We start from the raw sequence: 12,209 nt of genomic DNA, 5'->3' as shown, positions 1-12,209 counted from the left end.
GATGAACATCTGGCCAGGATCCTATTTGTAGCGATTTGAGGCTATTTGAATCCTAAAGGTGAGGTGGCAAACAGGGAATCAGTGAGCTTGGGTTGACTGATGCCAACAGTGTTAATTTCAAAGTCCAAATGTCCCTGCTCTTTCCCCATGTCTTTCACATATTTAAACAATTCTCTACTCTGACAGGTGCTTGTTCTGAAAAGTGGAACACAATGTATGCAGATCAGTGAGCTCGGTGAGGGGGGGATGGTGACAGTGAACAGAAGCTGGTGTAAGTCAAGATGTATACACAAAACACTAGCCACCGGAGGAGCACGAATAGACCACCAAGACTGGTTTGTCCAGCAATACAATATTGTAGGTCAAGGATTCAGTTCCATTTTCCATATTCCTCAGATAAAAGCAAATTATTGGAAATCTGGAACCATCACAGACAATGCTGGAGAAACTCAGCAAGTATGGCAGTGTCTGTGGGGAGAGAAACAGAGTGTCAGAACAAAGAACCATTGTCATTAGCAACTCATTTGTCTTTTGCATTAGACTTCAATGCAGTTGGCCCTCCTCTATCTCTGTTGAAAGTATAAAACATGCCTGGTTTCCAACAGCTTTCCAATTTCAAGCACTCACTGTGTTTTCGCCATCAGCACTGCCATCCCTCTGCCACTGTTTCACTGCTGTCTACACCAGACCCAACCAACATCGAAGTCGCACATCCTCAGGCGCCATCTTTGCCACTGGGCCGATTCTCCATCATCACCAGCGCCGGACCCAAACAATAGAGAGGTGTCTTAGAGACATTAATGAAACACAGACATGTAAGTATTAAAGCAGTAAAAGTCAATGGAATGCATGAAAATAGCAAAGAAACAGAAGCTGCAGCAAAGCACAGTTAATTCACAAGCTTCCAAATGAGAAGAAATGCATGGAGTCCCATTTTCCATTCCAGGCATTTACATCAGGAGTGTATGAGCATGCAGCTGCTCCCACTCACCTTTAACATTTCATTGTGTGGCTAAAATAATGAAATTGACCTTTGATGGTTCCTGACACTTCCACCTTATTTGTGCCGTGGAGCTGAAGTGTTGATCAAAGAAGCAAAAGGAAAAACATATTCATTAAAAAAGGGAACCATTGGGATTTGGAAAATTGTAAGTTCCAGAGAAACAGTAAAGGCAGGACACAGGTTGAAATCAAACACTAGAACTGGGATCCACAAGGCATTGGGAATTATCAGTATTTTTATACATATATACTGTACTGTTCTGATAATATACAGTGAATTATCCAAATAACACATATGAAAGGACACATTGAAAGGTTTATTTACTTGGAATCTCATCTGAATAAAACATGTGGAGACGTATGTCCATCCAAATTCCAAGATATTAGTTACAGTCATGAGATAGGGACAAAGAAAATCAAATCAGATCTTCAACAATTAAATTGCTTTTTGTGGCTATTATGCATTGATTTAATTGAAATGGCTAGACTGTTGTTTCTCAATAGCGGGCTCCTGCCCGAAACGTCAATTTTCCTGCTCCTCAGATGCTGCCTGACCTGCTGTGCGTTTCCAGCACCACTCTAATCTTGACTCTGATCTCCAGCATCTGCAGTCCTCACTTTCGCCTTGTTGTTTCTCAATAACCAAATCATCATCTTCAAATGTGAAGCAATGAAGGAAAACAGAGCTGTGATTGCAGAAATGAATTGCTAACGGTTGGAGAGAGATTTGGTTTTCTGGACCAAATGAATTATTTTCCAGTACTTTAGTTTGAAACACTGATATTTATATTAATAGAGGTTGGCAATATCATCACAATACAGCATATATCACCACAGTGATTTTTCAACAAATCAATAAACTCACTACCTAACAGGACAAATGAATAAGAGCCTGTTACTTCATGGAGATGTAGATGTCCATCAAAGATTCTTTTCGTAAATGTTAAGATACAGTCAGGATTGGTGTGTAGTTTCATCACATGTATATGTGCGCGCCTGCGCTGAGCAGTTTTCTGTGGTGATTAGCCTTCCCTGAATTTAGTACTTTCACCCGAGAGCTACACTTATTCTTATCTATCAGTAACTTAAACCTTACAGACTTATGGGCCCTGATCCCAAATGCACCCCCACTGAAACTACAATCACCTAGCTGGGCTCATTATCCAATACCAGGTCTAGTGTGGCCCCTTCCCTAGTCGGGAACTGTCCTGGACACACACATCAGCTCCCCATGCCCCATCCAAACCCCTGGCATTAAGCAGGTCCCAGTCAAAATCAGGGAAGTTAAAATCACTCACTGCAACAACTCTCTTGTGTTTACATTTTCCATAATCTGTATTCATATCTGTACCTGAATCACCTGTTAGCTGTTGAGAGGTGTGTAATCCAATCCCATTAAAGTGATTGCACCCTTCTTATTCCTGAGCTGTACCCATATGACCACTATGGATGAGCCCTCCAAGGTGTTCTCCCACCACACAACTGTGATAGTCTCCCTAATCAGTAACATAACTCCCCATTCCCTTTACATCCCTCTCATCATGCCTGAGACATCTAAATCCTGGCATGTTAAGCTGCCAGTCTAGTCCTTCTCTCAACCAAGTCATTGTTATAGCTAAAGAGCAAGTCGGGCAGCATCTGAGGAGGAGAAAAGTCAATGTTTCAGGCATTTGCCCTTCATCAGGAATGTGGAGGGGGAAGGGCTGCAGGGATGGTAGGTGGGAAGGCAATAGGTGGATGCAGGTGATTGTGATAGGTCGATCAGGAGGATGGAGTGGATAGGTGGAAAGGAAGATGAACAGATGGGACAGGTCAAGAGGGTGGTACCGAGTTGGAGGGTTGGATCTAGGATGAGATGTGGGGGCGGGGAGGGGAGATGACCGGCTACAGGAAGGTCAGAGTCTTGCTTGCGCATAGACCGGAGGTGTTCCACAAAGCGGTCACCCAGTCTGTGTTTGGTTTCTCCAAAGTAAAGTAGCTCGGTCAATCCTGCTCTTTATTTCTAACAAACTACAACTACAAAAAGTAAGTACTTTAACACTCTCTCTATTCACTCACTCTCAATTCCTTAGTCAAATTCAAATTTCCTCATCTCACAGTGGGGCTCTGAACTTATATCCTGCATGAGAGAGAGAGAGAAGTGGGTTCTTTGCCGAGAGTGATTTGTGTGTGTGTTTGTATGGAATGTTTGGATTACACTACAAAGACTTTCAGAGCCCTCAGTTTAACAAATAAAAGCTGCGCACAAAACCATAGTCTGAGAAACGTTTATAAATCACTCACTCGCCCAGGCACCAGCTGATATAATCTAGCCAATCAGGAACGACACCCTGTGGGAGAGAGGTATCGAGGCTTTGCAGAGCCTGCAGAGGCGATGGACGAGAACTTGGCCAGTGATGAGGTTCCTTGGTTACAAGGAAAGTCTCTTTTTTTGTTGGAGCACGAAGGATTCCGGGATATTTGACAGGGGCGTTCAAAATCATGATGTGTTTTGATGGAATATGTGAGGAGAAATGGTTTCTGGAGGAGACAGATTGAAAGGAGGTAGGAAAATAACTAGAGGAGTAATGTGGGGAAACCATTTCCTACTGTGAATTCTTGTAATTGTAGAATTCACTGCCTGAACGGTGATTGAATCAGATTCAACGATAACTCTTAAAAGGGAAATTGGATAAATATTTGGAGGGGAAAAAATAACTTAAAGGCTGTTGTGAAACTTCATGGCAGTGAAACAGAGAAACATAGAAAATAGAAAAAGGAATAAGCCATTTAGGCCTTGAGCCTGCTCCACCATTCAATATGATCATGGCTAACCTTTCAACTCAATATCCTGTTTCCATTCCATTTTTCTCCTGTTGATTCCTTTAGCTCTAAAAAAAATTCAAACTCCTTCTTGAAACATAGAGGTAATTGTTTGACTCTTTCAAAGGACTGGCACATGGCAATGGGCTGAATGATATCCTGCCATGCTATGCCACTCTCGGATTCTGTCTCTCCCAGTTATTCTCAGAAGAGTGCAATGGATTGTTACATCCTCCTGCAGGGAGCTTTGCTTAACCCCCCCCCCCCCCCCCCCCCCCCCGGCTAACAGCACATCACTCTCAAAGCAGAGTATTACAGTCTCAAAATAGATTACAAACTCAGTACTCGCCTGGGACTCGAACCCATGACCTCAGTGGTGAGAGTGCCAGCAAGACTGACACCTTGGAGTGTGGAAAAGGTGGAGGATTAATAATGCATTTCAGCAAGAAAGTGGATCCTTACCTCAATGCACTCCATTTTAGGAGCATTAAACTAACTTGTCCCTGAAGTGAACTTGGCCAATTTCACAGTCTCATGCCTTATGTGCTGGAGACATTCATGTCAGATTGCTGCATTGCCAGACATTCTCTGCAGCTGTCTCCCCAGTCCTATGTCAAACACATGCACACTTTCCCAAGCTCCCTGATTCCCCAAGCTGATACATATTTTAGTGTATATTTCTAGCATTAGCCACTGAAGACAAGTATTTGCTGTGCAGCCATTGACAGTTACGCTTTGTGACAATAACATAAGACTTTCCACCAGCACTGCAGAGTTAACTTTCACTCCTGCAAGGGGAAGAAATTCCAAATGTTGGAAATTTGAATCATAACCAGAACATTCCACAGAAACCTGACAGCACAAAAACAGGCTATTTAGAGTCATAGTCATTGAGTCACATAGAATGAAAACAGACCATTCGGCCCATTTCATCAATTGAAATGGTTTCCTGAATTGAACTAATCCTATTTGCCTGCATTTGGCACATATCACTCTAACTTGAAAAGTGTGGTGCTGGAAAAGCACAGCAGGTCAGGCAGCATTGGAGGAGCAGGAGAGTTGATGTTTCGGGCAAAGCTCTTCATCATATCCCTCTAAATCTTTCCTATCCATGTACCTGTCCTATTGCCTTTTAAATGTTGTAATTGTACCAGCCTCCACCACTTCCTCTGGCAGCTCATATACTCACCACCCTGTGTGAAAAAGTTGCCCCTCAGGACCCTTTTAAATCTTTCCCCCCTCACCTTAAACCAATGCCCTCGAGTTTTTGCCTGCCCTGGGGAAAAGGCCTTGGCTATTCACCTTACCCATGGCCCTCCTGATTTTAAAAAAACTCTATAAGGTCACTCCTTATGCTCCAGACTATCGGGCCTCTTCTTACACCTCAGTAAGATCTTGGAAAACGTTTTTGCACCCTTTCCAGTTTAATAACATCTTTTCTACAGCTGGGCAACCAGAATTGTATGCAGTACTCCAAATATGTCCATATCAATGTCTTGTACAGCTGTAACATGATGTCCCAACTTCTGTACTCAATGACCTGACTGAAGAAGACAAGTGTGCCAAATGCCTTCTTCACCACCCTGTTTACTTGTGACACAACTTTCAAGGAACTACGTATTTGCACCCCAGGCATCTCAGTTCAGCAACACTTCATAAAGCCCCACTATTAACTGTAAAAGTCCTGCCCTGATTTGCCTAAACAAAATGCAACACTTCACATTTATATGAATTAAACTCCATATGTCATTCCTTGGTCCATTGGCCCAGTTTATATAAATGACAAACAAGACTGGACCCAGCACCAATCCTTGCAGCACACCGCTGGTCACAGGCCTCCAGTCTGAACAACAATCCTGTACCACCACCGTCTGTCTTCCACCATCGAGTAAATTTTGTATCCTATTGGCTAACTCTTCCTGGATCCCATCTTACTAAACAGTTTACTTTGCAGAATCTTGTTGAAGGCCTTGCTAAAGTCCATTACACAATGTCCATCGCTTTGTCTTCATCTGTCACCTCTTCAAAAAAACTCAATCAAGTTTGTGAGACATGATTTCCTACACACAAAGCCATGTTGCTCATCTCGAATCAGGCCTTGCCTTTCCAAATGCATGTAGATCCTGTCCAGGCCTTTCTTGGAATACTGCATTCAATTCTGGTCTCCCTGCTGTAGAAGAGATGTGGTGAAACTTAAAAGGGTTCAGAAAAGATTTACAAGGATGTTGCCAGGGTTGGAGAGTCTGAGCTATAGGGAGAGGCTGAACAGGCTGAGGTTGTTTTCCTGGAGTGTTGGAGACCTTATATCGGTTTAAAATCATGAGGTGCATGGATAGGGTAAATAATCAAGGTTTTCTTCCCAGTAGAGGGCATAGGTTTAAGACGAGAGGGGAAAGATTTAAAAGGGACTTAAGGGGCAACATTTTCATGCAAAGGGTGGTGCATGCATGGAATGAGCTGCCAGAAGAAGTGGTGGAGGCTGGTACAACTACAAAATTTAAAAGGCATCTGGATGGGTACATGAATAGGAAGGATTTAGAGGGATATGGGTCAAATGCTAGCAAATAGGTCAAGATTAATTTAGGATATCTGGTTGGCATGGATGGGTTGAACTGGAGGGTCTATTTCCATGCTGTACATCTCTATGACTCTCAGAATCCTTTCTAACAACTTAGCCATCACTGACATCAGGCTCACTGGTCTGTAGTTCCCTGGCTTTTCCTTGCAGCCTTTTTAAAATAGTGGCACAACACTAGCCACTCTCCAGTCTTCCGGCACCTCACCTACAGCAGTTGCCAATGCAACAATTTCTGTTAGGGACCCCGCAATCTCTTCCCTAGCTTCCTACAATGTCCTTGGATACACTTGATCAGGTCCTGAGTTAGCCCAAGGGGTCCACACTGGTGTTTCTGCTCCACAGTACATTCCTTAACGTGAAATGAAAACAGAAAGTTCTGGAAATACTCAGTAGATTGGGCAGTATCAATGGAAAGAGAAACAAGAGTTAACATTTCAGGTCAATGACCTTTCTTCAAAATGAAATATTTTCAGCATTTTCTGATTTTATTTCAGATTTCCAGCATGAATAACATTTTGATTTTTGCATTCCACACCGAAGCTGATGTGCGTAGTTTTACGTTCATTTTCTCATCTAGCTTCCTCTTAAACAGATGGATATGCTTCTTCTTGTCTAGCCTATAAATTCCTCAATCTAACTACTCTGTTTTGATATATCTTTGATAATGTGATGTGACTGGCTGAATCAGCATTTACTGCCCATTCCTTTATGGTCTTTTAGTAACCATTTTCTCTTTACAGCATCTCGTCTTGGAATCCCCCACAAGAGGAATTTTCTGTCCACCTCTGAAAACAAGCAGAATAAGGGCTTAGATTTCAATGTAGTTCTCTGGAGAATGGTTACATTGACCTCTGCCTACAGTGTGACACTCCCTCGCAAAATGAAATGAGGCAACTATAGGCTGATGAGCCTAACATCTATTGTTGGAAAAACGTTAGAATCAATTATAAAGCAAGTGATAACAGAACATTTGTAAAATCATAATCTAATCAAGCAACTGAAAGGGTTCAGAAAAAATTTACAAGGATGTTGCCAGGGTTGGAGGATTTGAGCTATCGGGAGAGGTTGAATAGGCGGGGGCTGTATTCCCTGCAGTGTCAGAGGCTGAGGGGTGACCTTATAGAGGTTTATAAAATCATGAGGGGCATGGATAGGATAAATAGATAAGGTCTTTTCCCTGGGGTGGGGGAGTCCAGAACGAGAGGGCATAGGTTTAGAGTGAGAGGGAAAGATATAAAAGAGACCTAAGAGACAACTTTTTCACTCAGAGGGCGGTACATGTACAGAATGAGCTGCCAGAGGAAGTGGTGGAGGGTGGTACAATTGCAACATTTAAAAGGCATCTGGATGGGTATATGAATAGGAAGGGTTTGGAGGGATATGGGCCAGATGCTGGCAGGTGGGACTAGATTGAGATGGGATATCTGGTCAGCATGGACGGGTTGGACCAAAGGGCCTGTTTCCCTGCTGTACATCTCTATGGCTCTATGACCAAGCAGAGTTGACATGGCGTCTGACTAACTTATTGGAGTTTTTCGAGGAAGCCTCAACTAGAGTGGATAGAGGAGATCCAGTAGGTGTGTTGTATTTAGACTTTCAGAAGGTGTTTGGCAAGTTACCTCACAAGTAGGAAATTCAGGATACAGGGTAGAGTGGGATGCTGTTCAGGGAGCATGTGGACACGATGGGCCAACAGCCTGCTTCAATACTGTAGGAATTCTATGATTCCATGAAAGGTTAAACCTATGGTGCTGGAGGTAGCATATCGGCATGGATTGTGAATTGGCTAGTGAGCAGGAAACAGCAAATGGGGAGAAGAGATTCTTTTTCAGTTTGGTGACCTGTGACCAGTGGGGGATACGCAGGGATCAGTGCTGGGACTGCAACTATTTACAATATGTACTCATGACTTGGAAGAAGGAATTGAAAGTACTGTAGCCAAATTTGCAGATTGCACAAAAATAGGTGAAAAGGGAAAGTCATTTTGGAAGGGAGAATGGAAGAACCAAGTACTATTTAAATGGAGAAAAAATGAATGGAAAGGCTAATGGAATGTTGGCCTTTATTTCAAGGGAGTTGGAGCATGAGATTAGGGAAGTCTTACTGCAACCGTATAAGATGCTTGTGGGATTCAATGGAAGCCCACAGAACAAGAAAGGGTTAAATTGGACCTTAATCAGATCAGAGAAAACATAATGTGACTTGATTAGATCAGGGATGAGTTCTTAGCAGATTCTTACAGTACAAAGAATAGCAGTTTTGTATTGTTAAATGGGGAACTGATTATAAAGGGAACATGAGACCTTTACGATGGTTGAAGCACTGAACTGAACAGCAGGGGGTAACCGCAGAGATCAGTTTCAAGTGCCACTGCTATAGAAATTGACATTGCTATAAAAATTAATATTGCTATAGAAATTGACATTACTACAAACTGAACAAATACAGTTACACTCAAAACCACAGAAATACAAGGGTATAAGAATGTGAGCTGTGATTGGACCAGAGCAGCTGCCTTATAACATCTGTGAAACTGTCACGTCTTTACAGCAGTTGTACCATCTATTTAACTTTAGAATTAGATTCCCTACAGTGTGGAAACATGCCCTTTGGCCCAACAAGTCCACAGCGACCCTCCGAAGAATAACTCACCCAGATCCATTCCCCTACCTTTACCCCTGACTAATAACCTACACTATGGGCAATTTAGCATGGCCAATTCACTTAACCTGCACATCTTTGGACTGTGGGAGGAAACTCACGCAGACACAAGGAGAATGTGCAAACTCCACATAGATAGGCTGGAATCGAACCCGGATCGCTGGCGCTGTGAGGCAGCAGTGCTAGCTGCTGTGCCACCCTAAATAAACTTCTGCAATAAAATTTAAAGAAGACATTGTGTAGTTCCAGTGCTTGATTATTCTTATAATCGGAGAAAACAAGTATCCAACAGTGTTGGTGAGACTAGTGCTGTGGGCTGGTTTGTCACTTTTTTAAGACATGATATCATTTCACTGGAGACAATTCAGACAAGGAAGATCCCGAGTGTGGACGGATTATCTTATGAACAAAGAGATAAACAGGTTGGGACTCTACTCATTGGAGTATGAAAGAATGAGAGATGATCTCAATGAAACATCTAGGATTCTTCAGGGGTTTGACAGGGTAAATGCTGAGAAGACGTTACCCCTCCTGGGAGAATCTCGGACCAGGGGCACAGTCTCAAAATACTTTAAGACTGAGATGATGACTATTCTCAGAGAATAGTCTTTAGAATGCCTTGCCGCAGACAGGTGTGAGGTCAGGGTCCTTATGTATATTTAAGATTGAGATAGATAGATTCATGATCAGTCGGGGAATCAAGGGTTATGGGGAAAGTGTGGACGTGAGGATAAGCCATGATCCTATTGAATAATTGGACACACTTGACAGACCGAATAGCCAACTCCCGTTTCTTTTCCTTATGGTCTTACAGCCTAAATTTTCCTTCTTCCCCAATGTTGAGAGATTTTCACATTTTCTGTCTCTTATCTTTACAAGTCTTTCCATTTGTCTAACGTTGAAAGGATTCAATATAAGCTTGAGGAACAGCATCCCAGTCTCGTATTTCCGTAAACTCAATACTGAGTACTCTGTCCTCATTTTGATTCCTTTTCTCTCAAACCTCAGTCTAATCTTGTTTTTCTGGACATCTTGTTTTACTTGTCCCATTAGCACTCCTTTTGTTTCTGACTTTGCAATTTGTCTGTGATTTAATGTCACCCATCGTCCACCCTATCAAAGAACGAAGAATACAACTAACCCACATTCTCACTCTTAGCTTTTACTATCTCTTCTTCAGCATTCCTGGCTTGCTATCCATAATCCCTTGTTTACCTCCCATATTGTTACCTACCATGTGTTTCATATCTGTCTCTCTCTGAGCTCCATCCCCAGTTATCTGCTCACCTCTCCCCTTCCCACCTGCCTCGCCCACTTTAGCTTCAGCATAAATACTAGCTTTTCCTAGTTATTAACAGTTCCGAGGAAAAGTCACTGAACTTGAAACATTAAGTCCTTCTACCCACAAATGATGCCAGATCTGCTGAAAATTTCCAGCAATTTCAGTTTTACTATCAAAATACTTCCATCTTTGATTGGATTTGAGTATCTGAGTAAGGATGTCTTGCTGCAGTTATATAAGGCTTTGCTGAGGCCACACCTCGAGTATTGTGTGCAGTTTTGGTCTCCTAGTCTGAGGAAGGACATTCTTGTTCTTGAGGGAGTCCAGCGAAGGTTCACCAGACTGATTCCCGGGATGGCAGGGCTGACAAATGAGGAAAGACTGGATCTACAGGGCTTGCAACTGGCTGGAATTTAGAAGAATGAGGAGGAATCTCATCAAAACATATAAAATCCAGATGGGACTGGACAGGTTAGATGCAGGAAGAATGTTCCCAATGTTGGGGATGTCTAGAACTCAGGCTCACAGTCTAAGAATAAGGAGTAAGCCATTCAGGACTGATTGATGAAGAATTCCTTCACTCAGAGAGCTGTGAACTAGTGGAATATTCTCCAACAGGAAGCTGTTGCAGCCATTTCATTAGATATATTTAAGAGGAAGCTGGACATGGCCCTTGCAGCTAAAGGGATCAAGGCGTATGGAGAGAGGGCGGAAATGGGATATTGAGATTGCATGATTAGCCAGAATGGTGGTGCAGGCTTGAAGGGCTGAATGGCCTACTCCTGCACCTATTCTCTAGAGTGGACTCGATGGGCCGAATGGCCTTACTTCCACTCCTGTGTCTAATGGTCTTATGGTCTTCAGGCTGGTACACCCCAGTCTGATTTAACTGGCTCCCACACTGGGGTTTTGACAGGCCATGGGCGGAAGGCAACACGGCAGATGATAAAATCTTCATGGATGCTTCAATGGGCAAAAAGTGCCTGTAAAGGTGTCCCCCCCCCCACACTCCGACCGGCAGCCCGTGTCGGGAAGACTGCCTACTGAGTGTGGACTTTCCCTGCCGCTGGTTAATCCTGGCAGTGGCTGTATGAAGTAGGCATTAAGTGACCACTCAAGCAGTTTAATTGGTCCCACTGGAGGGAAGGTGGGCTGCTTGTGCCACCCTGCTACCTCATGTAAAACTGGGGTGGGACGGGGAAGGCAGATTCGCAGCTGGCAGTGATAGAGGGGGCCGGTGACTGGATTGAACAAGCCCCTCACCTTTAAATCCCTTCAGCAGGGGACTGTTAAACCCAGTTTGGTAACTCGGATCCTCTCAGCATGGCTTGCACCTCACCAGATGTAGTTTGCTGGCACTGCGCCAGGAATGGTAGACTATTGCTCATTTTGTCAATTTGCAGAGAAAATGTACGTTTTAAGATTCCGATTCAAAGCCAAAAATTGGATGAGGTCAGTTTATTTCAAGTAATTTCCCACTTTTTTTGTGCTGTTGAAGAACTGTAGCCAGGCTGTCGGGTGGCTGTGAGATTATAAGCGAAAGGCCGAATCAAGGCTTGTTAGTCCATAAGCCAAAACTTGGCGATTACGTTACTGTGACAGCTACTGCAGTTACAACACAAATTTCTAATGTAATAAATCAAGGTACATCTGCACAGACAAACAGGGATTGGAGTCTGGGGATCCTGCACCCACACACTATTTAATCTCTGTGACTTGTCAGTGTTGTTTACTTTCTCTGGTTTGATGTGGACTTACCTTGAAACAACAACCCAGGCCTGATTCTACTACAGTGACAGACAAGTGTCAAAACAAACCCATTTCCACCATGCAGAGCTTCAATCTTGTTGGTTTCAGAGAGGGAATCTAAACATTCCTGTTACA

The sequence above is a fragment of the Chiloscyllium plagiosum genome, chromosome 1 (assembly GCF_004010195.1).
Source record: "Chiloscyllium plagiosum isolate BGI_BamShark_2017 chromosome 1, ASM401019v2, whole genome shotgun sequence".
Taxonomy (NCBI): domain Eukaryota; kingdom Metazoa; phylum Chordata; class Chondrichthyes; order Orectolobiformes; family Hemiscylliidae; genus Chiloscyllium; species Chiloscyllium plagiosum.
The sequence above is the reverse complement of the archived record's forward strand: the minus strand, read 5'-3'. Positions refer to the sequence as shown.